We start from the raw sequence: 26,587 nt of genomic DNA, 5'->3' as shown, positions 1-26,587 counted from the left end.
GATAAGTATCCTTTACCATTTGTACTGGCTATTTTTGTGCTTTAGTGGTATAGATGTTACAGATTGCCTTCTTGGTGGCAAATGCCCAGAAGCGGAGATGCTAATTCACAGGAGTTTCATCAGTCATTTCAAAGGAGAGGTCACATAGATAAGAAAAATGAACAGTACGCAGTATGTGAAGCAGTGACATTCAATGAGTCCTTGTCACTAGCAGCCATTAGTATGCAAGCCTGCTGTTATGTTTCAGTGCTTTATGTGCTTTTCTTGACCAGGCAGGGAGATTTTGGAGCACTGTAGCACTTAATACCGTACAAGTTATTGTTTCTTTCTTGAATGTTTTATATTTTTAGTACCATTTAGATGCTTCTGTGTCCCCTAGTGCATCTAAAAAATTTAAGGAGAATCAAAGAATGCATAATTTATATCTGTCCCAGAGGTAATGGAGTGACTCAATGATATCTGCAAAGGGGATGATTTTAAATTTCATGTCTTATGCAAGAGGTGATTTTTATATGAAAACTGCAAGAATTGGCCTCAGGGATACCCAGATAATTATCTTCACAACAGCGGGTGTGAATTCCAGGGGGATTATAGCTGAAAGCTATAGTGTATTGGATTTACCCTTGTGTATCATAGTTGTCATAATGGAAAACATAGCAACTGATGCATCTTGGGGAATAGAACTTGTATTTTGACTCTGAATAGTATACGCAGGAGGTGTGAAGAAGCAGGTTTGCCAGAACTGTGTTGAAGAATTCATGCAAGGCTTAGGCATTTGTTTACCACTGAAATTCTTTCCTTTAGTTAAAAGAAGAAAACAGTTGTTTACTGATGTAGGGCAGGACCCATCAGTACATTCTTTATCACATAGCACAGCTCCACTAGACTCTTTCTGGTTTCATTTAACTAAGAGCCTGGAAGTGCCATGGCTGGAAATAAATGTCTGCTGCTTTGATTTGCTGTATGTTTGAAAATGCACTTTAAGGTTTGTATTATAGATGTTTCAAACAGAATTTAAATTGGTGCAGCATTCTTATTCTTTCTTTTCAACTCCAGTTTCATGTATCCATTGCAATTTTATCAAAACTGTTTTCAGTAACATTTCTTTTAAAATGGTTTATTGTTATTTCATATTCTTTTTTCCTTGCTGAATCATAGTGAACTTGGACTTTGCTATATTTAAATAATTGTAATGATCTTGCTGCATCCATAGTTTAAGATGTTGAACAACTTCTAAACTAATGCTATGGCTGCTTTTTAGCATTGTGTCCCCAAATGGAGAGACATCTTTTTCCCTTGTTGAGGAAATCACTGTTTTTAATTTTTTGTTTTCTCTTCTTTAGGATTCGTCATGAGAATGTGTAACCTTCCTTCAGAAGTACGTTAATGGGGCTGCTGATAAGCAATCTTCTTTTGTAAAGGTTTGTAAATTGAATTGCATCCTGTTTATTTCAGCATATATATTACTGGACTAACTTATACATTACCTGCTTATTACTTTCAGATCTTTAATACATACAAGCTGAGTAAAATTATAGTGCTATTCAGAAAGGCTAGGTGTTGTGGGACAGAATTGTTTTTTTCTTGCAAAATATTTAGGATGCAACAGTACCCTGTTACACTAGTGTAAATCTGAGGCAACTCCATTCATTTGCCCTTTAAACTGTAACTCCAGATTTATACATTGCAGTAGAGAGCATAATTGGCCCTACAAGTAATTTTCACCTCATCAGTGTGTCTTTGAGTATGTGATAAAAATGCATTATTTTTTAAGCTATCATAATTAGTTGCTCTCTTCTCCCATCCACGTGGCTAATGTGTGAGTAATTGTTCCGCAGTTAAAAATGCAGATGATGCTAGAAGTGAGGTTAGCAAGGTGTCATGGTGAGCTCTGGTTTATGAAATCTTTTTTTGTTGATCCTTTAAGAGACTGTCAAAAGAGAAGCTTCTTGATGGTGAATTATGATAGCAATGGTGGTTTGACTCTTGCGATGATAGGTGTGCTAAGGGATGTGGAAGACCCTACTGCTTAACAGTATATTCTTGTCAGATGCAATTTTAGTGTTATAAATTACTATAGCCTAAGATCAAAATTATTTAAGGGAAAGAAAACACCAGACTCATCCCAATGCATTTTTATATGCAAGTATATAATGAGAAAACACATTTCCAAGTTGTTTTCTAAGGTAGTGTAAAATACCATTTTTAGTGAAAATTTTTCTGTTTGGCTGAAGAATTAATTGGGAATTTAACTATCTAGATTAGGGCTGCCCAGTTGGTGGGGTTAAGTTGCGACCCTGGACTCTCACCTGGCTGCCACACCCCCTCATCGCTCGGGCTGCAGCAGCAGCTAGTCTTTGAGGGTATTTTTACATGTGTTCCTGATATGGCGCTGGATGCTTTTAATTAACAAGTTTCACTAATTAAAAGTGCCCACACGTCACATGTATTAGCAGCGCAGGGTGTCCCTGCACGAAGAAAATAGTGGTGGGGCACTTTGAATTGAAGCGCGTGTTTTATTTCAGAGTTCGCCACTGCCATTTTTCAGCGTGAAGGTGCGCTGTGCTGCTGATGCACATGACACGCGAGGCCGCCAGAGCGTCTCAAGTTATACGCTTCAGCAGACTTGATTAATCAAGACTGCTACAATGCACTGGATTTCCAGTGCATTGGGGCAGGCTCCTCACATGTGTGTAAGTGCCCAAGTTTCCCTCTCCTTCTTCCTGTTGCCATTGTCTGCCCTCACCCCAGAGGGCAAGGCAGTATGGTGCCATGTGGGGAGCTAAGGGTGACTCTGGGTCACACGTGAAGGCAGGGAGGGGAATTGCATGTGTGTAGGGAAGTGATGGTGGGGGATGACCATATGGGAACAATTTGCAACAGGGTGAGGGAATTGCACCACACAGTGTAATAGTGCGGGAAGGGATGCCTGCAATGTACCATTGGGGAGCGGCACTCAGTACAGTGGTACGAGGGTGCAGAGCAGTAGTGCTGAAGCATCTATGTAGCGCAGTTGCTTGTAGGTCGGCTGGTGTGGCCTGTGTGGCATGTGGCCCCCACTAGTATGGTCCCCAGGGGCTTAGACATTGGACAGCCCTGATCTAGATATTCAATCACCTGAGCATGATGGACTTTAATGAGCATGATTTTCAACTGGGAAAGTTTACAATCAAAATGTGATATATTTATTCAGTTTATTGTGCATTATCAAATATACTTTTGGTACAAGTCATTTTCAGTGTTTCCTCTGTATAGTCAGGTTTGCCATTTCTGTGTACTAATTTCATAGGGAAATAGGCTTATAAATTACAAATGTTAGATGGGGGACTTAGTGGGAAAGTAATTCCTGAAACTACTTTTTTTGTTCTTTTTTTGGAAATTAAATAGATTTCAGGTTGATAGTAAATGAGACTCAAGACCTAAAACACTTGAGAGGCAGCTCAGATCTGGATCTGAATATCAAATGTGGCTCTTACATGTACAACAGCATGAAAAAAAGCCCAAACCAGATGCACTTGAGATTCCTTAGACCCAGATTTGAATGTTGTGCCCTAGACTCATATGTCATGCAGGGTTGCATGTTTTGAGCTTGTGATTACTCAGAGTTACGGGAAATTGCCTAATGACCAGTGACTCGTGTCATTCTCAGGCTCTGCAAAGTCTCTGCTGCTTTTTTGCAAGCTGTGACCCTGATATCCCCTTGGGCAAATCTTATGTTTATATTTTTTGAGGGAAGAGGGCGAAAAAGTAGAGATGTTGAAAACAACTGGAGATAAAAGAAGGAAACTTGCTTAGTATTAGCATTTCTTTTAATAGTGATTTTGTAAAATCTCTCATTCCAGACTTGCCTATGAGTGGTATTTAGGTCATAATTCACTAAAGTCTTCCAAGAGTAATTGCTAAATCCACTTAAGCAAAGTGTGATTAGGATTGTGTATCTAGCATATTTGATGCAAAACTAAGGCGATGACTTATGAAAATGGAGCAAACTATCCCTTTGTCTGTCTAAAACCATATTCTAAGAAAGCTACTTGTTCAGAAGTCTGGTTACTAAAAAGTAATGATTTTATAATTTTTATGTAAAAATCATAATATACTCACATGTATATACACACATATATCATAAATAATATATAAATAAATGGGCATTTCATTTAGAGACAAAAAATAAGAAATTACATTATTTTAATATGTGTATAAGTGGTATGATGTGATTTGGATACTCCTATTTACTCCGTTATTGTAATACAAGAACAAGGGGAAAGCAATTACATAAAAGGCAAGACATTTTAACATTATAGAAGTACATCTTTACACAATGTATAATTTATCTGTGGAATGTGTGACCCCATGGTATAACTGAAGTAAGGTGTGTAGTACAGTCTTTAAAAGGAATAGATGCTTTTATCACCAATAGGAGTGTTGTCCACAGTTACACTATCTACATTAAACATTTACAAGTGATATCAGCCTACACATTTCAGGACAGAAGTCAACCACTAACTGTCCTAGGTTTAGTAAACAGCTTCTGTCATAGACATGTTGTTTAACTGCCCATTACACCATTTTCTGAGGCATCTGGTACTGAGAATGATGGGAGAAAACAGACAGACCCAAGCCAGTTCCTTTGGCTTTTTGTTGTTTTAATGTTTTGTTGCAGACTTTGAACTTTTTTTGTGAATATCTTCCCTCTGTTTCTACAGTCCTAATTTTCCTTCCACTATTTGTTTTGAAGTCCTCCATGTGATCTTTCTCATGGTCCTCCTTCTTAAACGCCCTTTACTCTCTTCTGTTTTTATTTTTACATTTTAATATTCATCAAGTGCGCAAGTTTCCTAAGTTTCTGATGAGTGCTGTGTGCAAATAATACACGTCTCTCCAACTGTCTTGCGAATTGGCTCACCTCTGTCTGATATCTGTATAGTAAAAGGTGTGTTTTGCTTTTTAGGGGGAGTGGGAAAGGTATAGGCATTGAAAACAATTCAAAGTCAAGAAAGAAAATTCATTACAGGGCTATGATTGGAAATTCTTTTAATTTACCTTTCCTCCCGTTTCTCTGACTTGCATTTCCTTCTGTTTCACTTCTCTGCTGTGCATCTCCCACTCTCTCTCATTGCCTTCCCCTGGTGTTTCATTCTGTATGTGCTAACAGTTAACCAAGATTGATTATAATCCTGCTCTAAAATAGAATCTAGAGTCTGTCCAATATAATTCAGTTGCTTGTGAATTCAAGGGTGGAGTTACTGTGCAGCAAACCTTCCTTCATTGTGGAAGAGCAACAGTACTGCCTTCTCAAAAGTTGGAAGGAAGAATCTGGGGAGAACAGGTTTCTTCCAAGAAATATAAATTCAGGGCAATTGACTACCTTGGATCTGTCAGAACCACAGATTTATCTGAAGCACTCTTCTGCTGTTGCAACTGTATACAAGTACACACGTGCATGTTTGTTGTGTACATGGCTACTTTAAACGTGAGCCATTCAGAGAAGCCAATCTTTTCCCTCACTGGAAACTTCAGGGATTTTTCAGGATGGCTGCTCACAGCTCAGCTCTCCTACCAGAGGCTTCAAGAATGATGGAATGGCTTCTCATGCAAGATCTGAATAAGTCTGCGAATAAAAAACAGGGGAAAACAAGGCACTAAACAGAATCATCATGGAGGGAAATGTGAACATATTATCTACCCTTGTCGTACACTGAAATTACACATCTACTAAAGAAGAGGAAAAGGTATATGTGACTTCCCATAGAGTGTGTGGATTTGAGATATAGATAGATAGATAGATAGATAGATAGATTTACATTATTGAACAGATGGAAACCAAGCAGCATCTTTGCTGAAGAAAATCTATAAACTAGATGCTCAAAGGAAATGTGGTACAGAAGAAAGTGAAAACCAAAAATCCCCTCAGAAAACCAGGCTCTCTGATTTTTTTTTTTTTTCTTTGAAAAGGACAGTTGCATTTCAGTAGTATGGGCAGTAAAAATAGACTTTGTCACATCATAAAAGTGGACCTTTCTGGAGTGCTAACTCATTGCATGATCTAACTCTTAAAAATTTAACAGGAAATATTTGAATTAAAGAAAGCCAGCCTTTAAGGCATCTTGTAACAGAGTTACTTTCTCCTTAAAGGGTTAGGGGTTCTGGGGTCAGCTGCTCCAGTTCAGTCATCACACAAAGCTGAAAAGAAAATAAGTGAGTATGGAGTGAAGGGGTGTGGACGAAGCAAATTACTTCCCAAAGGTGGGAATTTGGGAGTGGGTAAAGGGATGATGTTTCCACAGTATAGCACTGTGCATAAATGCTCATGCTAGCTCTGGATATACCTGGTACAGTGCAGTACTATACAGAGATACTAGCTCAGATCCCAGAAATAGTATAACTGCATCAGCATGGCACTCACGGGGCTATTAGCTACGATTGGTTCTGAATTTAGGTTATGCTAACATACGCTATGTAGGCATATGAGAGGGGCCAGAGAAAAAAATGGGTACCTGTAACCCATGGTGAGTAAAGGAACTGTTTAGTTTCAACATTTTCTTGAAGTTTTAGATTGACAAATAAAACTTTGCCCTGAAAATGATTAAAAGCCTGGGAAAACAGCACTTGTACATCTGAGTTACCCAAAAGAAACTTGTACCTCCATCTTAGAATCATAGAAAATTAGTGTTGAAAGGGACCTCAGGAGGTTGTCTAGTCCAACCCTCAGTTCAAAGCAGGACCATCCCCAACTAGATCATTCCAGCCAGGGCTTTTAAGGCCTGCCTCAACAAAACTTTCAAGGATGGAGATTTTACCACTTCTCTGGGTAACCAGTTCCAGTGCTTCACTACTGTCCTAGTGAGGGAGTTTTTCCTAATATCCAACCTAAACTTCCTTTGCTGCAACTTGAGACCATTGCTCCTTGTTCTGTCATCTGCCACCACTGAAAACAGTCTAGCTCCATCCTCTTTGGCACAACCCTACAGGTAGTTGAAGGCTGCTATCAAATCCTCCCCTCAGTTTTCTCTCCTACAGACTAAATAAGCCCAGTTCTCTCAGCCCCTCCTCATCAGTCATGTGCCCCAGCCCCCTAACCATTTTCACTGTCCTTCACTAGACTGTCTCCAACTTGTCCAGGTCCTTTCTATAGTGGGGGTCCAAAACTGGACAAAGTACTCTAGATGTGGTCTCACCACTGCAGAACTGAATGAAATAATTATTTCCCTCAGTCTTTTAGTAACACTCCTACTGATGCAGCCCAGTAGGCTGTTAGCCTTCTTGGCAATAAGGGCACACTGTTCCCTGACATCCAGCTTATTGTCCACTGTAACCCCCAGGTCCTTTTCTGCAGAGCTGCTGTCCAACCAACCAGTCAGCCACCAGTCTATACATGGGGGATTGTTCTGTGCAAAGTACAGGACTTTGGATTTGTCCTTGTTGAACCTCATGAGATTTCTTTTGGCCTAATCCTCCAATTTGTCTAGGTCACTCTGAATCCTAACCCTACTTTCCAACATATCTGCTACTCCTCCCTGCTTCGTGTCATCTGTGAACTTGCTGAGGTTGCAGTCCATCCCATCTTCCAGTGGTCTTTGTCATGTCCAAGCACCTTAGCTGATATTGTCATGGCAATTCATGAAAGGAGAGGTTGTTTTTAATGTAGTTAGATCACAAGACAGTTAAAGATTTTCTTAAAAATAACAAAAAGGCTGCTGGTTCTGTGAAAATTAATTATTACTATATAAACCTACCATTCTTAAAATAATCAGCCAGAAAAGAATCTTTTAAGCTAGCTCTTTACAAGGAGTTCCTTCTCTCTCATTTTTATTGCGCTGCTTATTCTGAGTCAGAATACCACAGACCCAGGGTGTCTCAAGATCCTTTCAAGGATGCTGTGTGGTGCCACACAATGTTAGCGTGGTTAGGTTTGCAAACATGATTCACAAGATAAACCCAGAGATTTCAAATGGAAACCCCATGGTTGCAGTCTTTCTGAGTACTTTGTAACAGAAAAGATGCTTCATTATTTGTCTGTAATAAAAAAAGAGTGAAAAACAAAACCTGCATTTTCAGAGTCTATCCAGAGGTAACTTGAGTCTAAAAAGGTTGAGAACCACTGCTCTAGGATAAACCCACAGGCCACCCCATCTATTACGCATGTGATTTTTTGGATTGTACCAGAGTACTTGTGCCTTGCAGAGATCACTTCCAGGTCACTTCTCGTTTTTATACTGGGGGTGGGGAGGGGTGATCCATTTCAAGAACTAGTGCTGACTGCAGTTGTGTCAGAGTGACACAGGGAGATAGGTGGGCTTAGGTAGGCCAGTTTGAGGCCATTTAAGACTTCTATGCTCTGGGGAACAGTAGACTCCCTACTGAGATGTCCTGCCAAGTATTCTAATAAGCTTTGCTCAGTCAACAAGAAGTTACATTCTGAACCAGGCTTGGTCTCCAAACATTTTTAAAGTCTAGGCATTTATAAAATGTACTGCAAAATTATAATCTTGAGGTAACATGCAAAATGGTGATGAAGGCCACTTTCCAAAGCAAATCATAAATTGTAGGACTGGAAAGGATCATAAAAGATAATTTAGGTCAGTACCTCTCAACCATTTTAAACATGAGGCATCCCTTTAACTTTTGTAAATTGAGTGGTACCCTCTTTCTGAAACTAATTTATTTATGATAGTGCTTACCTGCTTGAAGAGGGGCCAGGAAGGAAGAGGAGCAGCCGGCAGGGAAGAGCCTGTACTGCAGTGAGAGACGATAGGAAGAATGGCTGGAAGGGTAGAGCCGGCACTTACTTCCTCACAAGAGCTTGCGCTTACTTTGCTGATCTCCTTTCTTCTAGCAGCACCCTTCAGAAGCTGCTGTTGGACTCTGGTTGAGAATCACTGATCTAATTCAATTTCCTGCACTTAGGCAGGATTAAGTATACTGTGGCCACCCCTATAAAATGTTTTTCTAATCAATTCTTAAAAGCTTGTGGTGATAGAGATCTTCAAGCTCACTAGGTAGCCTGTTCCAGTGTTTTAGTGCCTTAACAGTTAGAAACATTTTTTTTTAATATCAAACCTAAATCTTCTTTGCTGCAGTCTAAGCCATTTTCTTCTTGTCCTAACCCCAGTGGACATGGAAATCGCTGTCTTCTTTATAGCAGCCTGTTATAGCTCCTATAATAGCACTGGGAGATATTATTATCATGGCCTCCCTTCTTTTGTTTGGGCTAAACAAACACTTTTTCTTCAGCCTTTCTCCATCGGTTTTGGCTTCTATAAAATTCTTCTTCTTCTTATTCTCAGGGCTGTCTTGGATTGGCCTTCATCTTTCTATGTGTGGTAGCCTCCTAGCCAAGTGTCTGTGGTACAAAGCTGATAGGATTACCGGTTTAAAATTTTGTCAAGTAGAAGGCAGAGGTCTGGAATCAATTCTAAGTTGTGAAGCTGGTTACTAATGGTAAAGGTATACTTTCAACTGAAAGAAGTGGTGTTGCCATTTCCACCTCTGACAGCTTCCTCCAAGTCATTATAATCACCTCAGTTTTCTTTGGGTGGAGCCTCGACCTTCTCATTCTTTTCTTATCACAGCTAGATATCATATGAGGTGCTAAACTGCACTGAGTGTGACATGATAGAAACATACAGTTGGTTGTCAATAGAATATTGAACACACCACAACTCATGTCTTTTTCTTATTTGTCCTAAGAGTCCCATCACATGTTTGAACAGGAATGGGTACAGAACAGTACTTGCGTAGTACTCTACACACTACAGGGCTTTTCTGGACGATGAATGAACAGCTATGTCCACTATTGCCAGCATCCCCAGGCTAATCAACACTACTTCATGAGTTACGATATGAAAGATAGCTGCTGGCCTTTAATAATATCTGCTTTGACACCTGATCTTCATCCACTGCCAAGAAGTGATCAACCATTCACTCAGCCAAATCAGGTTTTGCACCAAGGCCAAATATCTTCAAATTTAGCTCCATTGGGAGCATGATGCAGTAAATCAAAATAGAGGCAAGAATGTCCAGGATTACTGGGGTGAGTTTCAAAAGTGGTGGTGTCACCTCATCCAGGTGAGATGAGAATAATTCCTCTTGGTCAGTGCTATTGTCCAGCATGTCTAAAGCAACTGTGCAATTCACGGGTCTTACTGGGTCAACGATGGTTAAGTTCTCTCAAAACAGCAGAGCTATGTAAAATCTTTTCTCCTTTCCTGCTCCTAGAAACTGTGTTGGAAAGTATGAATCCTTTCTTTCTTGCTGTTTATCTGAACACCCCCCCCCCCCCCCCCCCCCCGCCATCTGGTAGTTTCAACATTAAATATGCCTTTGAAAGGAACTTTGTGCACTAAAGAGGAAGAAGATAACATGGATCAGTTTTTATCCTACAATGGATCAAATAGATACATTTGCAGTACTATTGTTGTTATTAAAACTTAGCTTTAACTCACATCTTTTTTCAGGCCTCCCAGCAACTTTTTGGTTTTAGTTTCATTCAGGAGCAATATATCTTCTATGCAAACCCCAGCAAAATACAATCAGTCATCACACCACCAAACAAAGAAAAACAAAGACTTGAATTTGGAAGGAAAGTTGCATCCAACTTCTAGATCACTGTCATCACTGTCTGCATCGCATAAAGTGGTCATTTCAGAGAGACTTTTGAAGCTCATAGGATATATCACTCCATGGATATGTCAGTCCAGACAGACTTAGATTTTTGGCTTAATTATTGCTGCAAATGAAGAAAAAAGCAGAAGTAAAAAGAGTATGCATCAACTTTAATGCAAGCTGATTGATCATATAGGAAAAAAATGATCCAATAATGGCTATAGGCAACCATTCAAGGAGTAATGTGTTCCTACTTAATGTTATTGATTGTACCCTTGAGAAATGATGGCAGAATATTGTTTCCAAGAGGTATTATTCGAGTATAGCGAAAAGTATGACAAGAGGATTTTGCCATTGGCTCAGACAATAAAAATAAAATTAAAAGGGGGGAAGAACTTTTCAAGTGTAGTCATTCTAAAACTTTGCTCTGCAACAAAACTTTGCAACAGCCCAAAAGCATCTCCTGGAGTTTGCAACATTCTTCCACAGCCCCCAGTCACAGGATGTTTCCCAGTGATGCGTGGGAGAACTCTTCGGAAGATCCTCTACATTTACATGTTTGCCTTCAGGATGCTGAAATGTTGAACTGAATGCAGAGAGGATTTTGATTGAAATAAGGCATACAATTTTCATGACAAAGGACTACGCAGAGGTTGTGAATGCATCAAAGCAATTGAAAACAGTTTTGGAAGGTCTTGACAGATAACAGGCTGACACTATAGTTACAATCTCAGTGGAAATCTGACTTGACCTAATTAAATAACAAACAACTGGAATCAAACAATATTGAAGAATGTTTCAGAGAAGCCATGGAACTATTTCTGGTCTCAAATACAACGGTCATAATCCAATAGCAGGAAGAACCTGAAATGTGGCTACTTATTTATAAACTTGATTTTTGGAATTTTACTTGGAGAACTGCAATTTTTTCATTTCTAGTAAAAAAGTGTTTCTTTTTCTGTTTCAGGGCTACCAGGTATGTTTATGAAGTGAATCACAGTATTTTGTGTTTAATCACTTCATGAAACTTTCAAGAGTCATCTTTTTATTTTCTTTCCCCCTCCTACAACTTGGTGTTTTTTGGAGGTAGTGGTTGAAGGGGCTTCTTATAGGAGCTTCTTTAACGAAGTGGCTTGTTATAACTTTCATTTTTTTTCAGTTGTTTTCTATGGTCTGACAGCATACTTTTTCTTATTTTTGTTGAGGTTCTGTACAGGTCAGTTGCTTATCAAGGTTTTATCTTCATCAGACATTAGTAAAGCCAGCCAAAAACACTCTCTGGATGCAGTGAGAGAGCACGAGAGTGGGAACCCTGTCATGGCTCCACAGGGAATGCCAGGCCTCTACCCTTTCTATTGTTCCTCTGAGATTACATCTTTAGAGCTAGCTTTTGGCCTTTACTTTTTTTAATTTTAAGGCCCAATAGACCCACAGTACCCTAAGTGTGGGTCCCTGGTTTCAGCACTTCTTTTCTTTACAATTCTTTTTGTAGGTCAAATTAGTTTAGATCTCTGTCACAAGTTTACGCTTCTTGTAAGTTGAATAACAAGCAGATGTTTTGCAGGAACATGGAGTAGCTTTTTCAAAACAAGTCAGCATATATTAGTCAACCAGAATTGTAGGGTCTTTAGACCAAACTAGTAATGTAAAACACATTGGCAGCATTTTGTTCAAGTTGATAGCATTTTGCTTCTGGAATGTTATCTGGCAAAGTGCCTTCTTAGCTACTTACCACATTGCTGTCAAGAGACCCAACTGCTAGATCCATAGGTGTTTTTAAGCCTCTGAAATCTAAACCAAATTTAAGCCCTTCGGTGTTGTGTCTTCCAGGCACATTCTTGGTGTAATATCTTCAAACAGCTCTTCTTGAGAGCTGGAGTCCAGCTCCTGTCTTTAGTCTTGATTCCCATTAGAAGTTGAATAGTCCTCTCCCCAGACTCGGTCCAAATGTTTGAGCCCTCTGGCTTGCATCTTAACTCTTGAAAGTAGTGCAAGAGGTGTGAGTGCATGGACATGCACATATAGGTAGACTTTGCACAGTTACTGATCACATCTATCCTTAAAACTAACGACAGCAGTTTACAAATCTTCAAAGAATGCAATTAACTTCCTAAACACAATCTCTTTACTCTAGGTCACGTTTCCTTAGAAAATCCCTGAGGGTCTTCCTACCCACTCCCCTTATCTTGACCTTGGACTGAGAGGAAAATGGCTTAAGGCTTGCCATTTGATACTTTCCCAGCCCCTCCATCAGCTGACTTCCATATCAGCTTCCATCAGGTAGTAACACACTTTTGCCCGAAGACTTTGTTGCCAAGGCGACCTTTCCCCACTGACAAACCAGTTCCCCACAGCAGGAGTTAGCTTATTGTCTAGGCTGATTACATTTCAGTGGTATAGCACTTAAGTCAATGACCCTCTATTCTTAGCTCTCTGCTAGCCCCTTTTGAAATTATACTCCAAGGTGGAGGGTGAAAAACAGTAGGTAACCAGGGATCAGCCTTATAATCAAAATGGAATTTACAGTCTGATTATGTACAGAGCTCATGATTTCAGGTAGAATTCCTAAATTGTACTGAAAGACTCTACAAATCATTATGGTCTCTCTGTCCAGCAGTGTCAGGGGCTCCTATACACATGTAGGGAGGCTGCTCCAATGCACTGTAGTTACAGCGCATTGGAGCAGACTCAATTAATTGAGTCTGCTGGAGCGTAGCAATTACTGTACCCCAGCAGACTCCAGCGTCATGTGTATCAGCATTCCCATGCTGCAAAATGGTGGCAGGGCACTTTAAGCTAAAGCTTGTTCATTGAGCTTTAGTTCAAAATGCCCCACTGCCATCTTTCAGTGCAGAGATGTTGATGCACATGATGCTTCAGGCGCTTTTAATTAACATGGCTCTTGGAGCTGCACTAATTAAAGTGCCTCTCCTGCCTTCCAGAGCACGTGTATAAAGGCCCCAGAATTTTATTTCTCTCACTGCTCTGGGCAGCAGGTAATTTTACCAGAGTCCTGACACTTCAGTCTTTGTCTCAAGCCTGAGTCCCATTGTTTTGATATATTCTATCTCCATTGATGCAAGATACTGAAAGTTAATACCTAGTTGCTAGTCTTCCACTGTATCTCAAGGTTGTCAGTCCTTGATGGTTCATTCAAACCAAAATGCTTACTGTCTACATGACTCCTACATAATCCCCTGTCCCATGTTCTCTACCTCTCTACATATAGATAGTGGCACAGTCTGTACTGCTTCATTCTTGCTACAGCACCTTTAAACTTGCATTAAACAGGAGGGGTTAGAATTAAAACTTTCAGTATCTCACGGGTAATATGGTCACCTTCAGACTACATGAGAGACTGCTAAATACTTGTGTTTGGATCTTCACAAATTAAAAAGATCAAAATTTAGCTTCATTTTACCTGTCCCCATGACAGCCTTCAGCTACATCATTGGTACTTTGAAATTAGTGGTATTGGAGATATGTATCTACATGGATGTTCAGGGTATGATTTGGAGCTCAAGTCCTTTTGACTTTTTTCAATCTGTTTGTGTGGTCAAAAGGAGGTGGTTCACCAAGAAGACTAGTGCTGTGTAAATACCTTACCTGGGACTTGATAAGTGTTAAGGAATCAGAGTAGTCTTGATAAAGCAGGAATTCCTTTGCTACCACCTCTCAGGATTGCCTCATCTTTTCGCAAGTCTTCCTTTTCTCCTCCAGAATGAGAGATGTTAAAACAGTAATTGGACTCATTCTAATTTTCAGGACATGGGTGCTTGAGTAAATACAGGGCAATTACTTTAAGGGATGTTGTCACCTTGTCTTCCACAAAGAAGATAATGATAATCGTTTCCAATAACAGACTTGGTATCTCCCTCCTGAAATTTATTGGTCAAGAAACATTGATCTAGTTTGCAGGTTACAGCCTGAAGCTCCCCAGGCACATCTAAAACTTCAGCATGTAACAATGGCTAAAACTTAAAGAAGACTCTACATTCAGTCCCTGATACTCATATCCACATGTGGGCCAATGGTCCCTTTCCAAATTAAGCAGCCTTGTCAAGAAGTAGAAAGTTTCACTAGTTGGTTTCACTTTGATTGTAGGCTGTTCTATTAGTTTGTTTCACCTTCTGGCTGTAATTCTCTAACACAATGCTATAAAGTTTAGATTGCAAGTACTGTGTAAGACTTTTTAAATCTAAGCCAAATATTGTTTTCAGTAGAATTAAAAAAAAAAATTACAAAACACTTCCATTGATCTTAGGCCTAAAAGATAAAAAAAATAAAATAAAACCCTAAATGTTCATGTAAATTGAATTTACATTGTCATTTCAATCGTCATGTCCTCTTTTTAAAATTGCCTTTGTGTTTTAAATTGACATCTTATCCTTCTCAGAAATCCTTCTTGTAATGATTCGTTATGCTTTACTTGCAATAATGAAACACAAATAAATGTAAAATCATTCATTTTCTGATCGATTTGGAGTTAGAAGATAATTCTTCTTCTCTGTTAAAGACCATTTAAAAAGGCTGCTATGGCAACCAAAATTAATAACAAACAAAGAAGCTGTTGGTTAATTGTTCAGACTGACTAGAATAAGAAAACCCTAAATCTTTACTGAAGCATTTAATATTTTCTCAATTGCGTTTGATTATTTATTTGAAGAGTAAGTTAGTGTATTTCTTGAAAGGCTGGCCTCCTGACTGGAAAAATGAAGTTCATGGTAATAATAAGCAGTCTGTTTGTTGTTGATCTCGCCTCTGTTGATAACATGGACATGCTCCATAGGTTTTAGGTTATCCTCAGTGAGCCTTTCTGGTTTGCTACCTAGTCTTTGTCAGTTGTTGATAGCATGGTCAGCAACGAGTTAGAAGAACAAAGGTGATCCCAAAGGTGGTCCCTGCCACCAAGAGTCTCTAGTCAAGACAAATATAATATGAAAGTCTACCATGGGATCTGGAAAACAATGGTATCTGATTGCCTTTTAAAATGCAAGGTTGGGAATGGTAGTGATGATATGTTGATGTGATCTAACGAGCTTGACCTGACAGGCAAGGAATATATCTCTTCCTAGGAAAGGAGGAGGAGCCCTTGGGAGCCATGCAAACAGTTAAGTGTATACACAAATGCTTTTTATTATCAAAGTTGTCATATTATGCTCTATAAAGCAGGATTGATTTGTTTTGTACAACGCAAGGATTCAGCCAACAAACTGATACGAGGCATAATTTACGGACAAGCTGATGTGCTTTACTTCTGGAATAAATTACAGTTTGGGAAAATACATCTATAGAAAGAGTTTAGAGTATGAAACATTTAGGCATTGTTCATTTTTATGTATGCATTTGTCTCGGGGATCCAAACATATGTTTGGAATCCATCTGGTCAACAGCCTGTAAGGTCGACAACCATATGGCCAAAAGCCTGCATCCCTGGAAAGCTAACAGGGAGAATGAGGAGAGAAGCTGTCACCTAGCAACATGATGCTAACTTTCCTCTCCCTTTTAGGCAGTATTTACTTTCTTGAGGTGTCAGCTTTCTAACCATATGGCTGCTGAACTTCTGAGTGTCAGCTATATGGAATTAAACCCTATAAATATGAATAGAAGAGTGAGGAAGTACCTACTTTGACTTCTATAACAATATATTTTAACTGTACAGTACATCAACAAAGAACAAGTTTCTAAGCCTGTGATAGAGATTGAAAGTAGTTTCTAAGTAGCTAAGTAAATTCTTCTGTAAATATCTTTTCAGTTAAGAGCTAAATCCAGCCCAACAAAAACAGGTCTACTCTAGAATTTTGGTTGCAACCAGGTATCATATTTTGTTCTTTATTTAGTAAGATGATGTGCCTCTGCTCTTATAATTAAAACCTTTTTTTCCAGCAGACTCGGATGATTTAATGCTGTAGTTGTAGAATTAAAATATCATACCACAGTATCTAAATATTTTAAATAGACACCCCAAAACTGTAGTTGCAGTTACAGTTGTTCACCAGCTGTACTCTATTGTGGCTACTAGTAATACTTCATCTTATAATATTATAAAATAATGATCCAAATGATCCAGATATGGATATGCTACAACTACCTCTGGGACTTGTATCTGTATGTTGTCAGTGTGTCAGCTATGGTAATGAACAACAGATCATGATCTTTCAGTCTTTATTTAGGCAAAACTCCCACTAGCTTTACTAGGAGTTTGCTTCATAGAAATTACACAGCTAGAAGTCATTATGGTATCTGTCATGTTTACTTTTTGCAAATTTGACAGGTATGTTTGAAAAAAATTCTTACCCCAAAATAAGGCTTTAGAATATTTTCCCCTTCCTCTGCTCTAGTACTCAACAGCTATTAGAAAACCTTTTGTGTTTTTAAAGGTAACTATAGAGCTAGATGAAGAGAAGAAAAAAGAAAAGGTGTTATGATTAGTAGGAAATGGATTCCTTTCGGTACAGTAGTTAAGATGCCACAGACCACCATTCCTTCCCAGTTCTCCCTTCAGTTCTGCCATCCATGATATCTATACCAAACAGTGTCATCAGTTAGCTAGTGATGCAGGTTCATACATATTTACCAACTTGCAAATTATGCATAGGCAGCTCTGAGAATAGCTGTTCTTTGTCTTTCTGCTTTTCTTCCTTCTCTAATGATTCAAAATGCTTACTCGTCTAGCATCAGAGGGCTGTATTCTGAGCTTACAGCTTCCTTTTGTACACCAATTATGTCTTCATAATTTAAATGCTGTTTTATTTGCTGATTTGGAAGCATCCTTATTGGTTGAATGAGGTTTTTTTCATCCTGCAACTGTTCTTTGATATAATGATTTATTAAGGTACTAGGAGAAATATTGATCCTGCTAATAGCTTCTGCCTTGCAACATAATGCTTTACATTTTACTTAGCTGAAAGGGCCACATTCCTTCTCCCATTCTCTGATTGACCATAAATGCTTTGGCCTTTCCCCAGCAATTATCACACTTACCAAAGCAGTGGGTAAAAGTCAAGTATTTATAGACTAATTAGAGAAGTCAACATGTCCAAATAATGTACTTTATATAATACAAGGAATCACTGGATAGCGCAGTGAAATTAGGAGTGGTTGTATAAAACTTAAAAGCAAATGGAGAGAGTCAGAAGACTTATATTGTTGATTAGGCTTGTATTTCCAGGGTTATTAGGTGAAGTAATGCACTATGACTATGATTCATTGATGGCATTTATGCTTGCCCTATATTGCTATTTGCCTTTTAGTTCTTTCTCCTGCATCCTCCTTCTTGAAAAAGCTTTCTAGTGTTATTGCCTATAAGAAGATGGTGCAGGCATCAATTTTGGTCTGGAGCTGATTCTTATTACAGTTTTCATTATTCACCTTGGAAAGTGCATTATTTCTATGGTAACCACCAACGTTGCAAGGAAATCGAGGACAATTGTCTGAAAAATACAGAACAAAGGTTTTAAAGGACAACATTCCACACACTTTTATTCACTGAAGTGAAGTGAAACTAGCCTCCATATACGCTCTGTCTTTGAAAGCCTAACCCATGGTCTGTCAGTTTGTGGGCTCACAATTTAAAGATGTATGGACATTTGTTTGAATTGTTTTAGTGTTAACCAACAACCTCTTTGCTTCAGATTCTCTTCCAGTAATTTGGACATGGAGTTAACTGCCAGACAGGGGTTTGGTGAGGCTTAATTATTGATTTCTTTAAAAACTGAAAATTTTTCGTGAGTTGTGTGATTAGACTGTGGAAGTAATTGCCTCAGGATGGTGAGGCTGAGAATTCAACAAGGTTATAAAGGAATTGGATGGTTGGTTATATGGATAATCAGGATATCCGAGTTATAACAGCTAATGAAAATGCACCCAGAAGAGATTCAGCCTCATGCTTTGATTTTTAAGCTAGTTTGAGTGTTAAGGGGTAGGAAGGGAACTAATGTATGGGGAAAGGGGGAGCAGATTATTAGGGCTGTGCCAAGCTTCAGGTGCTGATTGGATTCGGAGGAGATTCAGCCTGATTCAGTGGCCAGATCTCCAAATCTGAATCGAATCAGGGGATCATTTAAAACGTCCAAATTGATTCGAAGCTCTCCATATCTTTTAAAAAGATTTGGAGAGCTTTGATGATTTGGACAGTCTTCGCCCACTGGAGCAGGGAGCTGGAGCTGGACTCCATTCTTGTAAACAGGCAGGGAAGGGAGGGCTGGAGGAGGGGACCATGGGGGGACCCCTGACAGGCTCCGGCCCCCCTGATCCCCGCCCACTCCCCCAGCCCCCCCAGCGAATTGAATCACTGTCCTGTGAATTGGCCAAATCTGAAGTGAATACTAGCCACTTCTCACAGGCCTACAGATTATCCCACATCTGCTTTCTACCAACCTCCCTCTGAGGCACCTAGGATCCTGAACAAGATGGACTTTGAGACTGATTTTGTATGGCAATTTTCATATTATAAAATAGCTTTGGATGTAAGGTACCATGGAAATGCAAAGTTGTATCATTGTCCCAGTTGAGATTTCTGTTTATAAACTCACTTTGTTGCCTAATTTAAATACCATATGGCACAATTCCTTCTTCTTTAATAGTGAACGTAATGCTTGTGAAAGGTGCCAAGTTAGCAGCACAGAAAAGTAACATCCTTCACCCAAAGAATGGGCACAATAGGAGAGGCTGCAATTAAGGGTGTTGCTGCACATTACAATTAGTATATGCTTATTCTAAGGAATTTTAGACTGTGTTAAACTGGTAATATTAGCACATGCTGCGAGCAGTCACATGTTAAGGGTTAATACCCTCTGTAATGTGGACTGCACTGATCTGCCCTTAGAGGGTTGGCGAGCAGAACCCTGGCTAGGAGCTGCCAGTCTGCTCCAAGCCTGCCCTGCGTGCTGGCTCTCTAGGGCAGTATAGGCTTCATGATTAGTACCTTACCAATGCCCCCCTGGCCCAGGTTGGGCCCTACCAGCCCATAATAGCCATAGCAGAAGAGTTCACATTGAGGACCCTGTTGGATTCCAACACATCTGCTATATTCTGCTAAATACCTTGTTATCAACAATCTCAGATATGAAAGAGTCTGGGAAAAAAAAACACCTAGTTTATGACAAGGACATGAGGAGAAGAAGAAGAACTGGGAGTGGTATCTTGTGGGATACTGGAGGACCACTCCCAACTCAAATTAGCCCTGTAGAGGACTTTGATGCGACTGTAACATGAGCTCCATAACACCAGTTAAAGATAATATTTGCCTGAAGAGGACTCTCTAAAATGAGAGGATACTTAGCTCATCTTTTTCTTACTTAATATGTGGACACTCCCATTTTAAGAGCCCTTAACACATGTGAAAGTTAACATGTAACAATGCTTCTTGTACTGCTTCATCACTGGGGCTTACCTCTCATGTGAATCATTCAATCTTTGACCTCTTCTAATGATGAGCAATAAATAACTTTTTAAAGAGATACTGTAGTGTAAGAATGAGGTTGTACTCATGATGCTCCAGAATTTATGCACAGCAAGGATTTCTTTGGGTGATATCATTTATTGATCAAATATGTAGTATAATTTATTGATCAAATATGTAGTTGGGGTAAAGTTAGACAAACTTTTGAATGCAAGATATTCTTTATCAGGTCTGTGCTCACAGGAACTAAGTGCAGCATAGTGCCTCTAAACAGATATTTCCATTTTTCCTATTTCCTAGTGAAGACGCATCGTAAAGTCTCAGATGCAGCTGCTATTTATAAGAGTGCTCAGGCAATGGTTTTCTTATAATTTGTGAATAAGTGCATTGCAAATATCTGCACTGTATGCTGTGTTGGTTTGTTGCGTGGGAATTGATGGTTTTGGTAGGTTAGCAACATTTTGCCAGTTTGATTTTACAAGTGCGAGTGCATTTGCTTGCATATGACATGCACACTGTCTCCCAAAATTAGCCCTCCGAAATTGGGGTGCATATCTAAGTGGGAAGCTGATTTTCTGTGCCAGAACTTCACTGCATGGAGGTAGAGAAGAATAAAGACACTGTGCTACAGAATGGCTACTAGCAGCTTTCTCTTCCTGCCAGGAAGCAGGAAAGGACACAGTCTAGTGTTAACTCTTTCACAACTATTTTTAAATTGGTACCAGTTTCAGCAGGTTTGATCCCATAACAAGTATATGTGGGATATATGTAGTACTGAGGTGGTACCCATTACATTGGACTATGCCTGCTCCAGCTACCTGGCAGAGAGATGGAAGCTGGCAGCCATGTTGTAGCACAGTGTCTTCATGAAAAAATCCCAGTTCTAGGCCATGACTTTTCTTGTACATGCTGTCTTCCAAAATCAAGATGCGTGTCTTATTTGGGCAGGGCTATGGAGGGTTGTGATTCTGTTTTGTATTGTTCAGAATCGGCTTTCAGTGAATATTTGGACTTCAGATTACATTGTTTTCAGTATTTTCAGTTTTATTGCCATGAAGTTGATGTTTGCTCTGAGGGTATTATTCATAATATGCTCACCTGTCAGGTAGGAACTGGATTATAGATCACCAAATCATTTAAAGGTATGGCATGGAGTATCTGATATGTAAAATGAAGTTTTCGTGGCCCTGTCCGATATGAACCTAATTTGAAATATCTGAGGCTTGAGTGGGTGTAAGTTTTCTTTCATCTAACAGTATCAATAGGCCTGTACAGTTGTGTCTCAGCAGAAGATCTGACCCATTGGATGGAAACAATTTTAAAGCTGAATTATACCTAATTCTACATCCCAAGTGAATTTTAATGTCAAAATTGGAGCATACAAAATCTGTTTAAGGGATTTGTTTATGCTGTAACTGGTATTTGTAACTATTTCAGTGGCAACAAAAATGAAGAAGGGGAGGGTAGGGAGGTGAGAAATTAAGAGGAAATCAGACTTGAGTAAGCAGAGGGAATGAGTATAAGCAGAGGGAAGAGATAGGTGGGAGCCTATAAAACCAGGAGGGGAGAGAATTCTTGAACACAATGATATGGTTGTAGCAATAGTTTTCCGGGATATTTTGAACTGTGATGGGTGGACTACAGGTTGGGGCTTCTTTCAACATAGATAGAAGCTATGAGTTGTGTAATGCATACTACACCCGGCATGATCATACTGTGATACCATAGTCTCATCATACGGCTGGATACAAACATGCAGAAGGCAACCCCTCCCCCATTGATTTTAGTGGGTTCATCATCAGGGTCGTCAATGGACATTTTTCCATTTAATTTCTTTAAGTCATGATAACATTGTAAATGGGATTTTATTTTTCATTATTTACATAGTGTCTTCTATAATCTAGTTCACAATATTTAAGTCAGTGTTTAAATGGCTCTACCTTGTCACAATTTAAGGTGAGGTAACCATAGATCCAATTTTAGTTTAACTGAGAACAACAAAAATATATGTATTAGTTTTAGTGTTCCAAATATTTACGTACTTGAATAATTAGATTTATTCCCATTGAACTCATTGGGACTAAGTGATCTAAAAGGTATCTTTTATTGGACCAGCTGCACAACTGGGATGAAGTTAGACAAGCTTTCAAGTGCATTCAGAAGCTTGTCTAACTTTATCCCAACTATGCACTTGGTCCACAGAAAGATATCATCCAAAAAAATCCTTGTCTCTCACATAATTCCTGAACCATCTTGATTGCAACACCATTCTGATACTATGTATAGAGGTATTCATTTGTAAGTTTTTTCAGGAATAAGGTTCTGATCTGATGTGTATTTTATGTTTAGCTCAAATTATTTGATATTCATTATGTATTCCAATAACATTTGTCTGCTACCTATCTGGGTGTTTCTCTGCAAATATTATGTACTATAACTATAAAAAGGAAAGGGAATGCTAATGAATCACAGAACAATATACTGTAATTGTTACATCAGGAAGTTTAGGTAAAATAGAAATGTTGTTTATGATATTTGATGCAGTCTTTGTTTGTACATATTATAGTGTACATAACATGCAGTCCTCAGACCTTGTTATATGTGTAGAACAAATGTGATTAAATTTAATTTTAGAAAACAGATTTTGACTGAATATAGATGATTTGGTGTTTAACAAAGGTCATTCACCTCAAAGGGAGAAATATGCCATGTAATTCTGTGAAGATAGCAACCCATATGACTCAGTTTTATTGCTCCATCTTTAAGTATGAACAAATGTCAGCTGCTTTCTGTCTGTGTGTGTTGAGGATTTGAAGAAATACTGTTCTGTGTGAAGATAGTGTTCAAATATAGCAGTGCTGTAAAGAGCGAAATTCATAAACACATGCTTTTAATTTAAAAAATAGAGTTGTCTGAAATTTCTCTCTTACAATATAAACAGGTTTCTGTTGGGGTGTTGCTAAAGGAAATACAAATAATTGTTGAGGTTGTGGTGTCTAAAGCAAGTGTGGTCTATATTATGATGTCTAAATATCATTAACAAACATTTGCTAGTATTTGAAAACAGTGAAGAATAAAAGCCCAAAATATAAACTCTCCAGTTAAATAACTCTTTTTTTATATATAATATATAATGAGGAGAATGCTTCCTTGAAGGCTGGAGTCCTTTTTTGTCCTGAGGTAAAATTAGATTTTTCTTTGTCATTCATAGATGACCTAGAGAGATTGTTTTGTCTCCCCTGTAAGTGAGAAGGTGGTTGCTATGCCTGTTTCTCTCTGGCATCTTTTAAATGGGCTCAGGCAGCCATGAAGTCTTCTGGCAGAAACTAGTGCATTTTGGCCTGTGGGCCATCAACACTGGCTTCTAACGCATTAATCATAACTTGATCCCAGATATTATGATTTTCACTTAATGTGCTGAATATTCTAACTTGGAGCCAGATTCTGATACCCTTGGTCATATTAGGTAGTGCCTTGTTTTACAACTTGTCCCATTGGGATGAACAAGACTTTTCATGGAGACAAAGGCTAATCGTTGTGAATAATGCTACTGGAATATGATCCTTTAATGAGAGGCTCTGGATTTGAACTATGTCAGTGTAGCTCTTGTTCTTCTTGGTTTGTTTGACTATGTTACTTGGATAGTAATAGTTTAGGAATTCAGGTAAATTATACATATAGTGAGAAGTGCTGAACTTAGAGGTTGAAATGATTTTTATATAAAATTATTTACACACAAACACATGGGCCCTATGTCTCAGGGTATAAACAAACTTCACCAAATGTAGAAGATCAGCTGTGTTGTGCCAGCACAGCTGATCTGCTTCACTATATGAAAAGCATGTCACTTGTTGATCCTATTCTCTCATGAATAATCTTTATAGCTGCAAGCTCTTTCAGTGCCTTCATCAATCTGTTTGCATGAGAAGGGCTCATAAAGCCAGATCATTTAAAAAAAAAAAAAAAATGATTTTTCAGATAAGCTTATAGAGAAAACTGTGCCTTAATACAGTAATGATTAAACTTTCAAAGCCCAGGACACGTTATTGTGTTCTGTTGTGCTGCCATAGCCATATAAGTTCACTTTCTCATGTGAAATCTTGATCAAACTGTAACACAAGAGTTCAGAGCTATTTTATTTTTGGCTTGACCTGGATTTAATTTAAGATGTAAAAATATAAGCTGGTGAAATAACACCAAGTAAAGGATTGTATTAAGTTGACATGTAAAAATAGAACATTTGAAATAAGGCATTTATATTGTTTAAATAGTAAATAGTTAACATTACTGAGTAATTGCCAGTACCGTTTAAGATATTGATTGGTAGTTTATGTCATTTGAAACTTTTATAATACTTCTCAATAGCACAGAAAATACAAGGACTTAGATTTTTCTGGCATTTTATTGCACTTTTCAATGTATTGTTTTGATGTGTAGCCTTTTGCAAGTCTATCCCTGTGCCACAATTTTCCTGTCTGTAAAATGAAGATGAGTAATAGCTACCAACTGAGGCTTCTAGTGAACATTAATGAATTAATGTTACAAACTAGTTCATGCGTATTGGATGGAGTCACTTATCACCATCTTCAGAGAAACATTTTTCAAACCTTTAATTTGGGAAGTTTTAAAATTTGCCAAGAAGAGAATGGGTGACATCACTATTGTATAGCCTTTTAAGATTACTGTCCTTCACCACTACTAGGAGCTAAATGCTTTCTTTAGATACATTGCTGGTATCCCTGAATGTCTCCAGTTGTTCTTATCTGTCTTTTTCCTGTGCTGATTTAGAAATCTTCCATTTCTCCGGTGATTCAGACTGTTGTGATTCAAAGAGAAAAGTGCTTCTGAGAAGAAAAAGAAATGTTGGTATCTTTACATTTATGTTAGCATTGGTGCACAAACTGAAACGTAAAAATATTTGATGGCTGCAAGGTCTTGGACCAGACCCTCAGCTGATGTGAGGTGGCATAGCCTGCTGGAGACAACGGATCCATGCTGGCTACAGCTAAGGCTCTGGTGTTCCATATTTAACTTGCATACTTTCTGCAAGAAAAAGTCACAAAGGTATTAGTTAAAGCAGTGGTACTAAACCTGTGGCCTGTGAGCTAGATGCTGCCTACCAAGCCCTTTAGAATGGCCCTTCAACTAGCACCACATCCCTGTCTGAGGTCATCAGCAAGTCAGCCAGACCCCTGCTGAAGATCAATATGTGCAGTGAGCTCTCAGTTCACCTCATGTCTGTGAAGGCTGTGGTCAGAGACCCATCAATTTCACTGGAATTTCTGGACCCAGGGTGTGGCTGCCACACTGGTTAGTTTTTTCTCCTGAAGATGAATTCAGTCTCCACTGAGTGAATTCAATAGCAGGGGGGAAAAGGGTGTAATGGTGACAGAATTCAGCCTCTGGGCTCTGGATCAGACCCTGTGCTGGCAACTGGTGAGCTAAGAGCTATGTATGCGGAGCTTTGGCAATGCTTCTGTGTGTAGCCCTTGGTCCATTTATGATTTTAAAATGTGTCTCGTTTGTTGAAAAACAAGAAAAAACAAGAAAGGTTGAGCACCACAAAGTTTAAGGGTAGATTGATTTTTTTTTTTGAAAGTGAAAAGCACTTTGGCCCAGATCCACAAAGATATTTAACTGCCTAACTCTCATCATAATCAGTGGGAGTTAGCTGTCTTAATGGCTTTGTCAGTCCAGCCTCTGTATATAAATTAAAGTTAGACTTTTTTAAAACTATTCTTTCTTTATACAAAATGATATTTTAGGATACCGTCTGCAGAGAGAAGGGTTACCACCTGGACAGACAGGGAAGCTGTTCTCCTTTTTAACAGCTGAATAGATAATTTATGAAGCAAAATATTCCAAGCTTTCCTCTGCTGCCCATTTAACCTACCTTGGCTGGGATATTGTCAAATCAATCAAAGATTTTTATAACGTTCTAATCAGAAATTGTTCAGTTATATCAGGACTTCACCAATTAAAAAAAAAAAAACAAAAAAAACAAAAAACCAATCTTCTGCTCTTTAACCTGGGGCCCTCCGCACATGCAGGTAAATGTGCAATGGGATCTAATGTGCAGGTCACAAAATCGCGCCTCTTGCCATGCCATATGTGCATGGTAGGAGGTGCGATTGTGGGACTGCACATTAAATTCCATTGTGCCTGTGACAGGGGGGGCCTCCCGGGGCTGAGCTCTGTGGCCCGCCCACCTGTCACCGTGACAGCAGGCCTACTCAGGGCCTAGCTCCTCATGGCCTGCCCACCTGTCTCTGGGCAACCGCCCGCTCATCTCACCCGCCACGCCTTTGATGATAATAAGTTCAATTATGATGATAATTGAGTGGGAGGCTGCCCTTCGACTGCCCCAATGCCCAGGGGTGCTCTGCGGCTCCGTCCTCCCCTAATACCGCAGCCCAAGCCTCGCAGATGGCATCGTGGTGTTCAACATCTCACCGGCCCCACACTGGGCCCCAGAATCTTCCGTGCAAGACCCCACTATGGTCTTCTCTCCTCAGGCAGCCACTCCGCCGCCAACTGGGCTACCTCACCCACCCAAAGCCTTGTTCCCCCCTCGGGTGTGGT

The 26,587-nt window shown here is 39.2% G+C and overlaps 1 protein-coding gene across 9 annotated transcripts in view; it reads left to right on the top strand.

Moving 5' to 3' along the window:
* ENOX1 (ecto-NOX disulfide-thiol exchanger 1) overlaps positions 1-26,587 on the top strand; it is a 541,543-nt gene that overhangs the window by 169,496 nt on the left and 345,460 nt on the right. For all 9 annotated transcript variants that reach the window (XM_059725304.1, XM_059725457.1, XM_059725449.1 and 6 more), the window contains one exon: positions 1,344-1,421. The gene's annotated coding sequence lies outside the window, so the exon portion shown is untranslated. The remainder of the gene's footprint in view (positions 1-1,343; positions 1,422-26,587) is intronic.

Source organism: Alligator mississippiensis, chromosome 1 (assembly GCF_030867095.1).
Source record: "Alligator mississippiensis isolate rAllMis1 chromosome 1, rAllMis1, whole genome shotgun sequence".
NCBI lineage: Eukaryota > Metazoa > Chordata > Crocodylia > Alligatoridae > Alligator > Alligator mississippiensis.
Note: the sequence above shows the minus strand (reverse complement) of the source record. Positions and strands in the feature narration are given on the sequence as shown.